The sequence below is a fragment of the Papaver somniferum genome, chromosome 11, assembly GCF_003573695.1.
Source record: "Papaver somniferum cultivar HN1 chromosome 11, ASM357369v1, whole genome shotgun sequence".
Lineage (NCBI taxonomy): Eukaryota > Viridiplantae > Streptophyta > Magnoliopsida > Ranunculales > Papaveraceae > Papaver > Papaver somniferum.
In genome coordinates, this window is record NC_039368.1 from 73879259 (window position 1) to 73885852 (window position 6594).

Sequence of the window (6594 nt, forward strand, 5' to 3'; positions counted from 1 at the left end):
ATGGAGTGCTAGTGGTGGTGGTAGTAGTGGTGGTGGTGGGAGAAGGACTTATGAGCCAAACCCATTTGATGTTGCTGACAAATTTGCTGAATTAAGTGCTACTGAAATTGAAGGAGGAGAGGAGGGTATCTAGAGAGTTGTCTTGCCAGGTGAAAATTGCTAAGTTCTTTGTTTGAATTTCTGTTTAATGATTGTTATTAGTGATGTAGATATACTTTTCTAATTTCTAATTACTCATTTTTGGTTTTGTGGTCCTGTAGATACATGATGAAGCGAAAAAGTTCTCTTATCAGACTGGTGTTAAAGTCGCTGTTGCATATGATGGAGCACCGATGCACAAGCAGGTTTGTTGCTCGCCCACATACTTATTTTGTTTGTATTCACTGGCTATGTTAGTTGGTATAGTTCTTTGAGTAGATTTTGGCAGTGCAGTTGATTTTTTTCAGCATTTTAAAATGTCGTATATCACATCATTTGTAGTTGTACTATGTTCTTCTTTCACACACATACAGGAGTTCCATGTTTTATTTTTTTGTAGGTGCATTTGATCTTAAGTAGTGAATGTGGCTTTTTTATTGATTGTCCATGGATTGAGTCTAACAATCCATAATTATAGCCTATGGTATTGACATCTACTAACTATTGAGAGAGGCACTGCCTGTTTTTTAATTGAGGCGCAGTTGCTCTTTTCTACCCTGCCGTTTGTTAAATACTATGAACATCTGTGTGTCATCTATAAAGCAAATAAATTTGTTTGTTTCAGAAGAAGATTTAAGTCTGAATATTTTAGAGTAGCTAAAGATTATAAACATTAACCTTGCAGTACTTGCACAGAACTGTTACATTTTCAGCTCTAGTGAGCTTATTAGCTTAAGCTCGAGTTTGTTTCAACTTCAGCTCTCGCTTATCTTAGAGAAGCAAGGTCAAGGAAAGATGGTTTGGTACTCGACGCTTTGGATCGTCTACAAGGGGAAGAACAAAAGAAACGGCTGGAGAAGTTAATGCCCAGGACCATGAAAGTTAGGGAGTGGGAAGAGTTTGTGAAACATGTAGACTCTATTGAATTCAGAGTAAGTAATTTTTATTATATAGAATGCCTATATATTTGTACTAAAAACTTTAAAGTCTGTCAAATGATTTTTTTACTTTTCTATTCAGGTCAGAAGAATAAAAATGCAAGAAAATCGTTCAAAACACACCACCCCACATACCATAAGTCGAGAAGGTTACGCCCGATTGGAGGTGAAATTGGTATGTTCTACAGTCTTGATATTCACCATGTGAAAGCTATTGCATCGTTAAAAATATAATTGTTTGAAGTTCTCTACAAAGTTTTATCTTAGAAATATTCTGATATAATACCATGTTGTTATGCTATTCTTGATGACTCATGTATTGATACATTTATTTGGCAGCAAGTTGTAAAACTGGTACAAGGAGGACGAGGTGGTTGCAGAGGCTGATATTGCTGAAACAGATCCAAGTAAGCAGATACATGGAAAACCAATCGGTCTTGGAGCCTACACTGTATGTGTGAAGGTTTCTTATGTGGATGATGCTCTTGTCTACCAAGCTACTTCAGAAGTCAGAACTGTTCATGATGCTGTTTCAAATTTTATCACATGGCCCAAAGATAGAATAATCTACCAATAGACTTCTTAATCTTTTGTGATCTTTTTGGAGACTTAACTTTTGGTAACAAACATATCACTGCCACTTTTTTGTATGTTTTGTGTATATCACATTGGTATGTGAATGCTTTAATTCTGGGTTTGGTTTAATTTGAATGAGTCTTTCAGTTTAATCCAATTGTTTATTTACATTTCAATTTAATCTAGTTGTTTCTTTACATTTCACAAATATTAGTGACAAAAGTGAAATATATATTCTGAAATATGGGTTTGATCTTATTCAAAAGTATTGTAAAATAGTTTATTTACAATCATAACTATGTGTCGTCCAAGATAGTCCTATTACACATAGTATAGTTGTATCAAGGTACTTCTACAATGCTAACAAGTGTACTAACTGTAATATTCACAATACTAATAAGTGTTGTGTTAAAAATTTCTACGATATGCTACTTATGTTGTCCACGATTGTTCTACAATACAAGCAAGAGTTGTGTTAGGTTATCAAAAAAATCGAAAGAGAATCACAACATTGACAAACTATTGTCGAACCATGAATCACATCACCCTTTAAAACACTTGTCAACCATTGTAGAAAAACTTGGACTTTCTACAATATCCCCGTTCCACAATGCATGAAATGGAGTTGTCGTAGGGGTACTACAACGCTTATCTTGTGTCGTCAATGATGATTTTTCCCGTAGTGACAATATCCCTTCTGTTCAAATCATTCAAACCACAAATATTCCAACAAATTATTTTCAAATCCATCGAACTACAAAGCACCAGATGAACCAAAAACAATAAGAAACATTTATGAACGAATGTTTTTAGTATGCTCCTTATTATAGTTTCTGAGATGTGCTCTAATAGTATCCATCATTGCATCATCTATTTCCTCTTTTGAACCTTCATAAGTTAAACCCATCAAAGGTCCCAAAGCAACCATTTGAGAAAGAATGTTCTCGAACTGAATTCTTAATTTGGGACATACCTTATGACGCATATAACTCCACTTTTATGTCGATTGATGAAGAAGAAGAAACTTCTCTGCATTTTGAGTTGGTTCAACCACTGAAATTGGAATTGCTTCCTCTGTATATTCCGCATCTAACTTTTGAAGATATGGTATTGAAACAACATTTTCGAGATAGTCATTCACCTCATCTTCACAGGCAATATTATCATCTAAACTGATGTTCTTAGATTTCACAGTGGTAACATTGTTGAACGCTGTGATGAAATGAGACCATCTAGAAACACTGGATTCAGCAGGAAAACACATAGTTTGTCTAATCTTTTTATGAGAGAAAGACGCTCTAAAAAATTCTCCATGTTTATTTTCATTCCTGGAAAATAATATATGCTCATCATCTTTGTGGAAGGTCCAATACCACTGTCCATAAAAAGGCTTCTTCAATTCTTTCCGCATGATGTTCTTCATCCAAACAATCGCCTCTCGACTGACTGTGACTTGAATTAAGTTTTTTGTGTTCCTTGTTTTCTCATCAATCAAAAACCCATTATGCTTACCTGTGATCACAAAAGTTTTGTACTTGCAATCGATTGTTGCTTGCTGATCAAGATATTCAGGTCTCTTCTTTGATTTCTTCTTGGTAACCATCTGCCAATCGTCCTTTTCTGAGTGTGATTCTTCAATTGTTGAATCCCGTGTATGTAGCTCCTTTTCTCCTCGAACCACTTCAGCCCATTTCTTCGTAGTACCTCCTCTAGTCTTCAAGTCTTGAAATCTCTTCCTAAAACCCTGACCTAAACCTGTAGCCCCTTCACTGATCTGATTTGATGATGATCCAACCTCCATCGTTGCCGCGAGAATTGCGGAAATTCTCTCTCCTATTCTCTGGTACGCTATACTCCTAAATTTTTTTTCTTCAGAATACAGTGTTTACAATGATTACATAACAAAAACCAAAGTCTCTGATGAAATCAACAGCAGACAAACAATCACAGTATTAGTACTCAACAATGGAGCTATGAAAAGTTTAACTGCTGATAATCATCCATTAACAGTTATCAAAATCGCACTATCTTTACTCGTACTTCTTGATTATTTTGATGCTCAGAAACTCCATGATATATCTCAACGTACTACTTTATCTACTACTCTTTATCAAACTACTGGTAAGGCACCTGGTAATCTTGGGTTTCTTAATATTACTGATATGAAAGGTGGGAAAGTTGGTTTTGGTTCTGCTGCACCTGGATCTAAACTCGATTCTTCTTACACTAATCTGTCAAACAAATCCCATATTCACTCTCCGTTTTAGAGATTTCTGCACCAGTTATTGCACCTGGTATTTTAACGGCACCAAACACATCAGCAACTACAAATATCACAGCTTTGTTAGAGAAGGCTGGTTGCAAAATATTTTCTTCAATGCTAATATCTTCTGCTGTGTTGAAAATGTATGAATCATCGGCACTTCACGAAGGATTAACACTATTTGCACCATCAGATGAAGCATTTAAAAAAGATAGTGTTAAACTACATCTAACAAAATTATCAAGTGCTGAGATTGTTACAATGCTTCAGTATCATGCTATACCTAGTTACACACAAATTGGTACATTGAAAACAAGTAAAGATTATCCAATATCAACATTAGCTACTAATGGTGCAAAAGAATTTGAATTATCTGTTACTACTGCTGGTGATTCTGTTACTCTGAATACTGGTGTTGATTCATCCAGAGTTGCTGGTACTGTTATTGATGAAACACCTTTGTGTATTTTCACTGTGGATGATATTTTATTACCAATTGAGATATTTGGACCATCTCCATCTATAGCACAACTATCAGTATCACATTCACCTTCACCATCCCGGGCACCAGAAAGTGTTGATACTCCTGGTCCATCACCATCTACATCTCCGTTTAAATTCCACCAGCACCAGATGGGAGAGTGCTATTATTCATGTTTCATTTTTCAAAACCCTAATTTTAACTGTTTCTGCTGGTGCTCTTCTTGCTTGGAATTTGTGAAGAAGATTAAGGTTGATGAAGAACAGTTTCTCTCCGCATAATTATTACTACTTTTAGCAGAGATGGTGTTTGTTATGTTATTGTGAACTTTTGATGACCAATTTGTTATTACTACCACGCGTTTTGTGCGGTTTGTTATAATTATTGTGTATAATCTGACTTCATCTCAGAACTGGGTTCCTTCTAGTTAGTGGTGTACTGGTATTTCGATTTTGTTCTGATTCGAGTACATCAACCGGGTCGTGAAGTGATTTAATTCCATGGAATGCAGTATTTCTGGGCATTTGTCTGACAAAGGAACCATCTCGGCAGTGGTCAATTGCCTGTAATCCCATTTGTAATCCTTATCTTATCACTATTATATTGTTAGTGAGCATGTGCGAGTTAGAGTTTGGGAGTCTCACATTTTGTGTTTGAATACTTAAATTTCTGCTTATGCTTCTTTTTGAAAGCTACGGATATTAGCCATTTCCATTGAGTTATTAAACCAATGATCAAGTCCAAACTAAGACGGTATCTAAATCATATACAAGATGTGGTATTAATCTTTAAGGCCAGTAATTGATCCTTGACCTGTTTCTATAACCTTGGAATAACATATTTAGGTACTCTTATGCTACTATCTTTTTCAGTTCGGTTCCAGTTCCATTAATGAGAATATATTTTTACATTCAGGCCAACCATTTACTCGACATTAATTTCGCACTTTTTTAACTGTAGTAACCGCAGTTTTGCCAAACATACTCCAAAGTGCTACTCCTCGGTTCTCTTAGTACATTTCGAGAAGGATCTCTATGTTTTAACTAGCATTTCCCCCACCTAAGCTGAAATTTACTTCGCAGCGCAATGTGTAGAGTGCTCGTTTCATTCTAGTAACTGGTCCTCTTTGATCCAAAACATTGAGATGGCAATAATCTTTTGCCCAACGTACTAATCATTCTAGGGAATGCAGTTCTTATCTTTCACGCAATTGAAACAGTTGTGTTCACTACTCGAGATAACCGCCCCATATTTACACATCTTGAATTTTAAAGCCTGACCATTCAAAATTCAAATTCCATTCTGGTTTTGCATTCTTGTTCAAGCGCATTGAGAGGAGTTTGAGTTACAAATGGACTGCCTTATACAATAACTTTTTGATATGATGCTGGCCAAATGTGGGCTTTACTGGTCACAGTCAGTTTTCTTTCCATGTCTTCACAGTTCACAATTTGGTTCTTATATTAAATTTTTTAATATCCCTTTTTATTTTTTACTTATTTTTTAATTCGATCACTGCCAAGGACAACGTCATGAAAATTAGAAAAATTGAGAATATGCAATAAGAACTAAAAAGTGCATAGATTGTTAATTCATACGGAAGACATTTAGGCTTTAACAATAAGAAACTTGAAAGGCCCATACAAAAATTTTACTCTCATGACTACACTACACCAATAAAGTCGTTCTCACTTATGTTGTCATCCTTGTCGTTCTCACTTATGTTGTCATCCTTGAGTTTGAGTTTGGATACTGCAATATGGTGTTTAATCATGTGTCATGGTTCAAAAAAATGTTGATGATTACGTTAGTACCTAGTTTTTAATGTTGTTGAAGCTGGCAAGCAACGTATAATAGCACCAGAGTTTGGCCATTTGGTCCAGTGAAGTGAAGTATAACCACGGGCCAATATTGTGCACACTTTTTAAAGAGTGTGCACATAACAAACTAAATTCATTGGGCCTTATTAAAAAACCGTTATCCTATTTTATTAATTAATTTTTATTATGTTTTTAATTTAATTTAAAAAGTGTGTGAGTAACCAGCCAACTCTGTAATCAATTTTTATGATTATAATGAAATTATCTTATTTAAATTATTTTAAAAAAAGGCAATAAAATCTAATCTTCTCCTAAATTGTAATTTATTCGGTATTCATTTCTATGTAATCAGAATTAAAACTCGTGTGTTATAAGTTA

At 35.0% G+C, this 6594-nt stretch overlaps 1 pseudogene; it reads left to right on the plus strand.

Annotated features, from left to right (window-relative positions):
• The first annotated feature begins 332 nt into the window (after window positions 1-332).
• Window positions 333-4677, plus strand: LOC113324563 (annotated as a pseudogene).
• Window positions 4678-6594: the final 1917 nt, after the last annotated feature.